This window comes from Nerophis ophidion, linkage group LG13 (assembly GCF_033978795.1).
Source record: "Nerophis ophidion isolate RoL-2023_Sa linkage group LG13, RoL_Noph_v1.0, whole genome shotgun sequence".
Classification (NCBI taxonomy): Eukaryota; Metazoa; Chordata; class Actinopteri; order Syngnathiformes; family Syngnathidae; genus Nerophis; species Nerophis ophidion.
The window spans coordinates 43,375,481-43,388,249 of record NC_084623.1 but is presented as its reverse complement, the minus strand read 5'-3'; the positions used below and the strand labels follow the sequence as shown (position 1 = coordinate 43,388,249).

General features: G+C 40.7%; 1 protein-coding gene across 1 annotated transcript in view; it reads left to right on the top strand.

Annotated features, from left to right (window-relative positions):
* The window catches only part of igsf11 (immunoglobulin superfamily member 11), a 327,969-nt gene that overhangs the window by 293,868 nt on the left and 21,332 nt on the right, over window positions 1–12,769 (top strand). The window lies entirely within an intron of this gene.

Below are 12,769 nucleotides of genomic sequence, written 5' to 3'. Positions count from 1 at the left end.
TAACTTATAAAAACTGAGAAGGGCTGAAATAAAATGGCACTGAAAAGGAAATCATGTACTGCAGATTACAAGCTGGACGTAGTGAAATATGCAGCAGAAAACGACGAGGACGCGGCGCATACCTTTGGAGTTGGCAGAGTTGTTTAGAAGCGACATCGAGGAAGAAGATTTCATGGGATTTATCGATTAGGAGTGACGGATTGTTTGGTAAACGTATAGCATGTTCTATATGTTATAGTTATTTGAATGACTCTTACCATAATATGTTACGTTAACATACCAGGCACCTTCTCAGTTGGTTATTTATGCCTCATATAACGTACACTTATTCAGCCTGTTGTTCACTATTCTTTATTTATTTTAAATTGCCTTTCAAATGTCTATTCTTGGTGTTGGATTTTATCAAATACATTTCTCCCAAAAATGCGACTTATACTCCAGTGCGACATATATATGTTTTCTTCCTTCTTTATTATGCATTTTCGGCCAATGCGACGTATACTCCGGAGCGATTTATAATCCGAAAAATACGGTACTATATTTTTGTGTTCTTCAGCATATAAATGTTGACTGTAAATAGATTGATAAATGTGGTAGCAGGAAGTATCATAAGTACTAGTGTATTAGCATCCCCGAAAAATAAAAAATAAAAATAATAATAGATTTTATTTGTAAAAAGCACTTTACATTGAGTAAACAACCTCAAAAGGCTACAGTGTATTAATTTTTTTTTTAAATAACGAGATATAAAAAAAAGAACAGCCTACATCAGGGGTAGGGAACCTATGGATCGCGAGCCAGATGTGGCTCTTTTGATGACTGCATCTGGCTCTCGGATAAATCTGAGCTGACATTGCTTAACACGATAAATAATGAATAATTCCACTTGTAATCTCAGTGTTAAAAATAATGTTCAAAATATAAAATATTGTCATGCATTTTTATGTTGAAGAAGTTGGTAAGAAGTAATTTATTTATTATTGGTTAGTGTGGGGCTTGCCCTCAAGGGGGTTCTTCAGACCACCAAGCACTGACAGTTTCAGGGTTACAATATTGTTTTATTTTTCAATCAGTCTCTCAGTTGCTTTCCGGCAATTGTCTTTTTCTCTTTCGTTCTCGCTCGCACTCTGGTTTCTAGCCCCAAGCCCGTCTCTCCTCCCGGCTGCTGCTTATAACATAGTGACAGTTGATCATATAAAAAGGCCCAGGTGGGCCGTCTACGCACCTGTCGCTGAATTCAAGGCCGGTCCTGGCAACACCCTGCTTCGCTGCAGGCCCGTAGGCCACGCCCCCTCCACAGTTAGCTTCAGAATAACAATGTTATTACAAAGAATAAGAGACCTCTCTAGAAATGTTGGTTTTTCTTAAAAATGCATGCATTTTGTTGTGTTCATTGTTAAAAAAAATATTATATGGCTCTTATGGAAATACATTTTAAAATATTTGGCTTATTGGCTCCCTCAGTCAAAAAGGTTCCCGACCCCTGGCCTATATGCTAAAACTAGTATAAAAAAATATATATATATTAAAAAAAAACTAACTAAAAAAAACCACAGCGCTTGGATATTTGCTGATTTTATCATAATTTCATCTATGTATCATATACTGCATGTATTTCATAATGATTCATTGTAATAAACATCAAGTTAAGTAATTATATGGGTCTGGGTTTACAAGATACAGAGTGACCGAAAAAAACAGAAAAAAAACCAGAACCCCATAAAATTGTTATTAAATTGTACATATTTCTTAAACTTCTGTGTACAATCATTCCCCAAAATTTCAGTTATTCCAAAATATGCTCCAAATGGGCTCTGCGGCGTTTGGATTGTCAAATTGTCAATTAAACACAATCCTCTTGGGGGTTTTAGAATTAAGATTTTGCACAGTCCCACCCGCTCTGAACTTCTGAACCCAGTCAAAAATTTTGTTTTTTGATGGAGCGTGACGACACAGGAACCTTCTCCGAAAATTGGCTTACAACTCCACGCATAATGTCTTTTCTTTGGTTGATCAAGACATGTTGGGCAAGAATATTGTTCCAGTATTTCATGCAAAAAGTCATCTTGTATAACTTGCAGAACAAATGAGGAAAAATGAACAGGTCCATTCAAAGATGTGTGAGTTCTGTTTTTGTATGTGTCCCCCTGTGTATGTACGTTCTTATTGCTCTCTCGGTCCCCATTTCTTTGGAGTATTTATTGAAAATAAGCCGTTTTTTGTAGCAAATATCAAATATGTCATTAGTACCAAAATGTATGTGGTGAGACGTGCTCACCATTGGAATCCATGCAGCCCCTGCATTTGCACATGTGTACGAATCCGGGGAGCACTAAAATGTAATTGTGCATTGAACGACTCCTAATTAAATACAATCGGTACCCTAACTAATGCCGCATGTTTTTATTTTGTCATTAAATATACATCTTTCACACTATTAACTATCAAATGTATACCATATTTTCCTGACTGCAAGGCGCACTTACATTTTTTTTTTTTGTCTCAAAACTCGACAGTGCGCCTTTTAACCCGGTGCGCCTAAGGTAAGGAATAAGTTTGGTTGAGCTTACCCACTTCGAAGCAATTTTATTTGGTACATGATGTAATGGTAAGTGTAACCAGTAGATGGCAGTCAAACATAAGAGATAAGAGTAGGCTGCATCGTTTGATGTGATTTAACATGGGAGTATTAGTATGGTGGGTGTATAAGGTAAGACATATTATCTGAAGTTTTGTTTCGCAATATTATGCAAAAGCAACTTTTCTTACCTTCTGGTACCTGCTAATGTGTGTTTGGGATCTGCATAAATCCTGAAAAATTGCACGCATCCGCTTTTGTAGTCGATAAACTTCTTATTTTTCTCTATTTCCTTTTTATGTGACATTCATCCTCCGCTGTTGCCATTTATAATATAAAGTAGTGTAAAGTTCTTACTTATATCTGTCAGTAAACTCGCCACAAAAGCGCTAAAACATACCGATGTAGTGAGTTTACATTATTCACCCGAGAAACTTTAGTTATTAGAGTTCCGTTTGGACGTTTTTTCACGGAACACATTTCTGGTGTGGTTGTTTCCGGATGAGAAGATGCTGCTCCGTTATTGATTTAAGTAAACTCTCAATGTCATTAAAACAATTAGCTCCATATTTTGAAACTTCTTGCATACCTGTCCTTGCACGCTACACCGCTACAACAAAGATGACGGGGAGAAGACGCTGCCGAAGGTGAGCCAACAGTCGACAGTGTTTTAGCTACTTCTAAATCACTAATCCGCGCCTCCATGGCGACAAATTAAGTAAGTTTCTTACAAGTATCATCCCTGCAGGAGGAGGAATAGCTAAACATGTTTCATTACACACCGTAGCTCACCGGCGTCGAAATGCAAACAAACGCCATTGGTGGATCTACACCTGACATCTGCAATGATACCAAGTACAGCGGAGTATTTAGTCGATACAACTGTGATTACATCGATATTTTTTGGCATCACAACCTTTTCTTTCGTTCAGAAAATATGTCCCTGGACACATGAGGACTTTGAGTATGACCAATGCATGATCCCGTAACTACTTGGTATCAGATTGATACCCAAATTTGTGGTAACATACAAAACTATTGTCAAGTATCAAACAACAGAAGAATAAGTGATTATTACATTTTAACATAAGTGTAGATAGAACATGTTAAAAGAGAAAGTAAGCAGATAATAACAGCAAATGAACAAGTAGATTAATAATTCATTTTCTACCACATGTCCTTAATAATTTTGACAAAATAATAGAATGGAAAATTACACAATATGTTACTGCATAAATCAGCAGCTAAATTAGGAGCCTTTGTTTGTTTACTTACTACTAAAAGTTTTTCTTTTATGTTCATTATTTTTACAGAATCATACATTGGACATATTTAAAGTCCTCATGTGGTCAGGGACATATTTCCCGAGTGTATTAACATAATACTAAACAATAAAATAAATAAATAAATAAAATAAAATGCTGTGATGCCAAAAAACATCGACTTAATCACAGTAGTATCGACTAGATACGCTGCTGTACTTGGTATCATTACAGTGGATGTCAGGTGTAGATCCAACAATGGCGTTTGTTTACATTTCGACGCCGGTGAGCTACGGTGTGTAATGAAACATGTTTCGCTATTCATCGTACTGCAGGGATGATACTTGTAAGAAACTTACTTTATTTGTCGCCATGGAGGCGAGGCTTAGTGCTTTAGAAGTAGATAAAACACTACCGACTGTTGGCTCACCTTCGACAGCGTCTTCTCCCCGTCATTTTTTTTGTAGCGGTGTATCGTGCAAGGACAGGTATGGAAGAAAAAGGAAACATATGTTTAATGTACTCTAAGTTTTTTTGTTGAAATAAAGCCAGTAATGCCATTTTTTTTGTGGTTCCCTTTATTTAGAAAAAGTACCAAAAAGTATCAAAATATTGGTATCGGGCCAACGCCTACCATAACTCAAGCTCACTATAGCTGCTGGTAGAAGTAATTGACAAATTAAGTCACGTCATTAAATTAATAATTCTAAAGTGAATGCTTCATGCTAATTTAGGGTTTGTGGCATACAGAGACGTTCACTCAGAATTCCATGCACAGTTTTTATAGCTGATGCCCCCGGTTTGCAGTAAAAAAGGCTTTCCTATCACAACTTTCATGTGCGGAAATAAAACTGTCAGCTAACTCGCAACCTAATGATGAAAGTAAAATAAACGATGACCATCATTGCAGGGATAAAACCAGTTTATTGGCTGCCATCCTATAAATACACCGCGGAACATTGTTGACAATAACGCAGGGGGAGGAGCGAACCTACAGTTTAAAGTGAGTGTGGGCTCGTATTGTTGAGGCCGCGTCTCAGAGGATAGAATGAGATAACAGTGACGGCTTATGGTTCGAAAATTGAAGGGAGGCTGTGGGGGTTTAGAGGTTTATTTGGGCTTTATTTAGGAGCCGTGTCCCTGGTGCTCGCAGCCAAAAGGTCCTTTGGGTTGCCTGGAAGTAGGCTATGGTCATCAGGAAATAGCTGCATGCAGCCTGCAGGAAGGTTGCATTTGCAGCACATAACGTTTACTGATTACTGGTAGGCAGGCACTGGCATGTCCAGACGTGGCTCAGTGTGAGTTCTCTACTCCGTCCGTCGTCTGAACACCAGCGTTGACCTCGATTCTGTCCGCGCACGGCAGCGAAGCCAAGCGGGTCACGTGGCAGGATGAGGTGATTTAGACCAGGGCCTGGGCAATTATTTTGACTCGGGGGTCCACATTTTGAGAAAAACGTCTCTGGGGGCCGGTATATCTATTTTTAGGAACGCTAATACAAAACCTCGCAATAATGTCAGATCGAATGCTAAAGACTTTATTAAAGGCTGCCTTAAAAAACGGAATGCAATTATATATTTTTTTACTGGAAGAGACACCCAAAATGTACATGAAAATAAAGAATGTGGGATTTATAATATTAACTATGAAGGATAAAACACAAATATTTCCAAAAACAATTTGAAAAGTGGAGTCGTCAGACCATAGAACACTTTTCCACTTTGCATCGGTCCATCTTAGATGATCTCGGGCCCAGAGAAGCCGGCAGCGTTTCTGGATGTTGTTGATAAATGGCTTTCGCTTTGCATAGTAGAGCTTTAACTTGCACTTACAGATGTAGCGACCATCGGTATTTAGTGACAGTGGTTTTCTGAAGTGTTGCTGAGCCCATGTGGTGATATCCTTTAGAGATTGATGTCGGTTTTTGATACAGTGCCGTCTGAGGGATCGAAGGTCACAGTCATTCAATGTTGGTTTCCAGCCATGCCGCTTATGTGGAGTGATTTCTCCAGATTCTCTGGACCTTTTGATGATATTATGGACCATAGATGTTGAAATCCCTAAATATCTTGCAATTGCACTTTGAGAAACGTTGTTCTTAAACTGTTTGACTATTTGCTCACGCCGTTGTGGACAAAGGGGTGTACCTCGCCCCATCCTTTCTTGTGAAAGGCTGAGCATTTTTTGGGAAGCTGTTTTTATACTCAATCATGGCACTCACCTGTTCCATATTAGCCTGCACACCTGTGGGATTTTGCAAATAAGTGTTTTATGAGCATTTCTCAACTTTATCAGTATTTATTGCCACCTTTCCCAACTTCTTTCTCACGTGTTGCTGGCATCAAATTCTAAAGTTGATGATTATTTGCAAAATGTTTAACAGTTTGAACATCAAATATGTTGTTTTTGTAGCATATTTAAGTGAATATGGGTTGAAAATGATTTGCAAATCATTGTATTCCATTTATATTTACATCTAACACAATTTCCCAACTCATATGGAAACAGGGTTTGTAAAACAGTGCGCCCTATGGTCTAGAAAATATGGTACATTTTATAAATACAGCCTGCTCAGTGGACTTGTGGTTAGTGTGTCCGCCCTGATAGGTCGTCAGTTCAAACCCCGGCCGAGTCATACCAAAGACTATATAAATGGAGCCTATTACGTCCCTGCTTGGCCCTCAGCATCAAGGGTTGAAATTGGGGGTTAAATCAGCAAAATGATTCCCGAGCGCTGGTCATCGCTGGTGCTCACTGCTCCCCTCACCTCCCAGGGGGTGGAAGAAAGGGATGGGTCCAATGCAGAGGGTGATTTCACCACACCTAGTGTGTGTGTGACTATCATTGGTACTTTAACTTTAAAATTACAGCTTAATGTATCCATATTTTTATATTATAATATTTTTTAGGTTACTTCATATTTCTCACACCTCAAGCACATGTTTATGTTGAAGTAAATTAATCATAAACAAGACATTTCAGACACAGTTTTAACTTTTTGAACTCTATTAAACTTGTATCCAACTTGTTTTTTTGGACTGGTATGTTGGTCTGTCAAGACAAAATTATATCTCCCCCATACCATCTGTGATGGTATGGGGGGGCATTATTGCCCAAGGCATGGGAAACTTACACATCTGTGAAAGCACCATTAATGTTGAAAGGTACATACAGGTTTTGGAACAACATATGCTGCCATCCAAGCGCCGTCTTTTTCATGGACGCCCCTGCTTATTTCAGCAAGACAATGGCAAGCCACATTCAGCAAGCGTTACAACAGCGTGGCTTCGTACAAAAAGAATGCAGGTACTTTTCTGGCCTGCCTGCAGTCCAGACCTGTCTCCCATCGAAAATGTGTGGCGCATTATGAAGCGTAAAATACGACAGCGGAGACCCCGGACTGTTGAACGACTGAAGCTCTACATAAAACAAGAATGGGAAAGAATTGCTCTCTCAAAGCTTCGACAATTAGTTTCCTCAGTTCCCAAACGTTTATTGAGTGTTGTTAAAAGAAAAGGTGATGTAACACATTGGTGAACATGCCCTTTCCCAACTACTTTGGCACGTGTTGCAGCCATGAAATTCTAAGTTAATTATTATTTGCAAAAAAATAAATAAAGTTAATGAGTTTGAACATCAAATATCTTGTCTTTGTAGTGCATTCAATTAAATACGGGTTGAAAAGGATTTGCAAATCATTGTATTCCGTTTGGGCGATACTAATGATACTGGGCTACACGGCGATAGAGGGGTTAGTGCGTCTGCCTCACAATACGAAGATCCTGAGTAGTCTGGGGTTCAATCCCGGGCTCGGGATCTTTCTGTGTGGAGTTTGCATGTCCTCCCCGTGAATGCGTGGTTCCCCTCCGGGTACTCCGGCTTCCTCCCACTTTCAAAAACATGCATCTGGGGATAGATTGATTGGCAACACTAAATGGTCCCTAGTGTGTGAATGTGAGTGTGAATGTTGTCTGTCTATCTGTGTTGGCCCTGCGATGAGGTGGCGACTTCTCCAGGGTGTACTCTACCTTCCGCCCAATTGTAACTGAGATAGGCACCAGCTCCCCCCGTGACCCCAAAGGGGATAAGCGGTAGAAAATGACTGGATGGATGGATGCATTCCGTTTATATTCACATCTAACACAATTTCCCAACTCATATGGAAACGGGGTTTGTATATAAGCCTTGCTAGTTCAATACTCAATGCAAAACTTGTTTCGGTCCCTTTTAAAAGGTTAATTTGTTCAACCTTGACCCGCGGCTTTGTTGAGTTTTAAATTTGGCCCACTCTGTATTTGAGTTTGAAACCCCTGCTCTATAGCGATGCCGAGGCTGGTGACTTTGGGACAGACATCATTTTGCAATGGTCCCAAGTCAATGACGGCCGGACCATCCATCCATCCATTTTTCTACCGCTTGTCCCTTTTGGAGTTGGGGGGGGGGTGTGCTGGAGCCTATATCAGCTCGATTCGGGCGGAAGGCCAACACAGATAGACAGACAACATCCGACCAAAATAACAAACATTTCCGTTTGCACCTCATTCATAATTGAATGTTTGTTTTCATCAGTGTGCATTAAATAAACAATAATCAACACACAGACTGACAGGGAAAAAAAAAAAAGACTCAACACAAGGATGAGCGTGCAGTTGAAGTGAGCGGGGAGAGAGTTAGAGACGGTTATTTGGGCAGGACAATCGCACACACTCACAACCCCAGATACACTGATACACTATTCCCAAGAGTAAAATGAATGCACACTGACACACCGAACCTCACAGACATGGAGGACATGAAGTCGCCGGGCTCTCATCACAGCTGAGGAGCTGCCTATTCATCTGCACGTAAAAGGACAAAGCGAACGCATTGCACTCAGGAAATTGCAGCAGCGCAATTTACAACCGTTAAGCAGCAGTACAGGACACTGGAGGCACACACACACACACACACACACATACACACATACTGGTTATTATTTGGAATGGGGACCAGGTGTTTGATCATCACTTGTGGTGACCACCCTTTCTACAGGTTGTGGAGGCATAAAGAAATCAAGTCCCAGTTAGCTCATACACGTCTTTAAATCTCTGGATTGATGAAGTAATGTGCTGATCATTCTTACTGGATGTCATGTCTTTGTGATCATGTTCTGTTTTGTTTTTTTACTCAATTAGTTCCTGTTTTTGCGCACCCTGGTTTGTTTTTGTTTCAATGACTACCAATCAGTTCACCTGTTCTCACGACTCAAGCACCTGATTCACTTGGACTCATGCACCTGTTGTCAATCACCACGTCACCATTTAAGCCTGCAGTTGCCAGGCAGTCAGCCCGACATCACCCTTTATCACCTTCAACTCACCCTCGAAACACCCTTGTTATCCATGCCGATGATCCATGTTCCTTTCTTGTCCCAAAGTAAGTTTTTCGTTATTCATGCCATAGTGCAAGTTTTTGTTTTATGTCCATAGTTTTGCCTTAGTGCAAGTTTTTGTTTTCATAGTCAAGTTTTGAACTTCCTCTGTGATCGATTTTCTTTTATTCTTTTTTAAAAACTAATAATTAAAAGATGTCTTTACCTCCGCTCCAATCGCTTTGCACTACGGGAAAACAATCCACACCATATTCCACGTCTTGACAGAAAACTTACTTGGAACAAGAAAGGAACATGGATCATCGGCATGGATAACAAGGGTGTTTCGAGGGTGAGTAGAAGGTGATAGAGGGTAATGTCGACAGGCTGAATGCCTGGCAACTGCAGGCTTCAATGGTGACGTGGTGATTGGCAACAGTTGCATAAGTCCAAGTGAATCAGGTGCGTGAGTCGTGAGAACAGGTGAACTGATCGGTAGTCATGGAAACAAAAACAAACCAGGGTGTGTAAACAGAGCGATGTCCCCATACAGTCAGAAGTCCCCAAAAGGTAACTGTGTATACAGACCGATGTCCCCATACCGTCAGAAGTCCCCTAAAGGTGACTGTGTAAAGTAAACAGAGCAATGTCCCCATTAAGTAAGCATTGCCAGAACACACACACACACACACACACACACACGCACACACACTTGTGCACTTTCATCAGAACTAGCCCTCACACACACACGCACACACTGAAGCTAGTTGTTTCCCTGGCTGGGTCTTTGAACAGCTCAATGAGGAGTCTTTTCAGTCAACTGAATGGCCCCTCTGGTTCCCCTCCGTTGTGTGTCCTCTTCATCTTTTGTGCGGGCCCGGTTCAGGGGTGAGAGCTGTGTTCGCGGCAAAAACAAGCCGTTCCTGTTGGAAACCAGAGCGAGGAGCTTTTAATGGAATGTCATCATTAAAGTTCCCCTTTGCAAGGAGAGTTGTCGTCGTGCCGTGGTTCCCCGGGACTCGTGTTAAAAAGATTTTGGCTGTGCTTGCCTGCACGGCTGTCTGTGCATTCAACAGATAGCAGTTGACATGTTTGAAGTCAAATGTTTTCAATTATGCATACCAATAAGTGGATGCTTTCATCTTAAGAGCCTTATAGCTGCAAGAAAGCATACTTTTGGTATGTTCTCGTTACTCACTGAACTAGAAACAACCACTTATCAAATGAAGGATTTTAGTTTATCCGTCTGTTTGGGTTATTTTTCTGGAAACAACTCCAAAGTGTTTGTGTTTACATGCTGTCAGTAGAGCTAGGACCCCCCTTAGTGTCCCATCAATGCACCTTCCTCCCCTTATTATTATTATTATTATAGTATCGTAATTTCCATACTACAGACCTCCTAATTATAGGACAATTTTCATCTCGTGCATTTATCGTCATGATCCGTGGCCCGGATCATGTTTTTGATATTTTCTGTTAGTTTTGGACTCCCTTAGTTCCTGTTTGTGCACCTCTGGGTTTGTTTTAGTTTCCATGGGGATTAATTGGGTTCAACTGCCTCTGGTTAGTGGTCGGCACGCTCACCTGTTGTCGACCACTAACCAGAGAGCTATTTATTCACCTCTCTCGACCACGCTCAGTCTGGCTTTATTGTTTGCTTCATGCAACAGTTGCGTGGTCTCTGGGTTTATGCTTCCTGTGCTAAGAGGTAAGCTTAGCTTCCCGTGCGATCAGCACGTTTTCCTTCTGCTTGTTTTCGGGACGTAGTTGATTTTCGAAAATTAAATCATGTTCCTACCTGCACGCCTTGTCCAGAATAGTCCGTCTGGGAGAACGAACCCCGCAGAAAGATGCGACCCTCCACACGTAACATTTATTGGATGCACAGCTCTATAAGCCGCTGTTGTTTCCTCGACTGTTTCCTTTTTCGATTGCCTTTGGCTTTACGGCTGCGTTGTGTGCATTTCTTGTGTCTTAAGTGCTAAATGGCTGACTGAATGATTGTGTATGGTAATGGCAAATATTCTGTATTTATATAGCGCTTCACTATACCTGGAATGATACCCGAGGCACTTTACATTCTACATCTCATTCACAAACACATTCACACACTTATGGAGGAAGCCCCCTTGCATGGCGCTGTAAAATTTGGTGGAGGAGGAATCATGGTGTGGGGTTATTTTTCAGGAGTTGGGCATGGCCCCTTAGTTCCAGTGAAAATAACGTTGAATGCTCCAGGATACCAAAAACCTTTTGTGGGATTATGATTCCATCATGACTGTGCACCAGTGGACAAAGCAAGGTCCATAAAGACATGGATGACACAGTCTGGTGTGGATGAATTTGACTGGCCTGCACAGAGTCCTGACCTGAACCCGATAGAACACCTTTGGGATGAATTAGAACGGAGACTGAGAACCAGGCCTTCTCGACCAACATCAGTATGTGACCTCACCAATGCGCTTTTGGAAGAATGGTTGAAAATTCCTATAAACACACTCCGCAACCTTGTGGACAGCCTTCCCAGAAAAGTTGACGCTGTAATAGCTGCAAAAGGTGGACCGACATTATGTGGAACCCTATGGGCTAGGAATGAGATGGCACTTCAAGTTCATATGTGAGTCAAGGCAGGTGGCAAAATACTTTTGGCAATATAGTGTATATATGTATATATGTATATATACACATACTGGGTATATAAAACATATTATCTGTCCAGCAGATGAATGCCTTTAGGGGTGATTTGGAGACAGCAGATGCTGACGTGTTTTTTTTGTTTGTTTTTTGAATGGCATTCTTGTATTCATATAGTAGATATATTTTAACATTTGTCCGATATGAAATACAACTCTTGCAATATGAATTTTCTGATGTTCGGACCCACTCCACGCTCAAAGTAAGTGCCAGCATCTACTATCGGGTTTAGTTGTAGAACACATTGCAAGGCAGCCTCTAAAGTGCCAGAGTAAAAGTGGTGCATATTATAGGTGTCTGCTGTATGTTTCAAAACATAGCATAACACGAATGTGGAGGGAAATGAGTGTCTCCATGACAACCGCATATTTCACCGCATAATACACTTTTGCACTTTTTATCAATTATACACGTAAACCACCTGCAACACGGGAAGCAATAGTACACAACATTTTATAGTTTACACCAGCTATGCAGCCCTTGGTTTTTGGATATTAGTAGATCAGGCACTATGTGTTGTAATTAGAGTAGAACTGTGTGTAGGTTACCCCACCTCACCTCACGCCTCGACATCCCCATAACGAGTGACTTGTGATTGCATCCTGTCTTTTATGGAGAGAAGAGCAAAAGACAAAGATGATATTGCGTCTGCTATCAACGGTGCAGGTGAAAGAAAAGAGGTTTGATACCATGATGTGCAGTTCCATAAATTTGCCAGCATGTTTTTAAGATTTGTATCTAATTGATCAGTCAATAACAAAGCATTTACATTTAAAACAAAGCAGTAGGTCCAAGCCCCTCCATACACTAGTAAAGACATTTTTTTTTAAAAAGTCCTTAATTCGGACGGTGATTTGGATCCCCCTCAAGATCTATTTGCTTGTT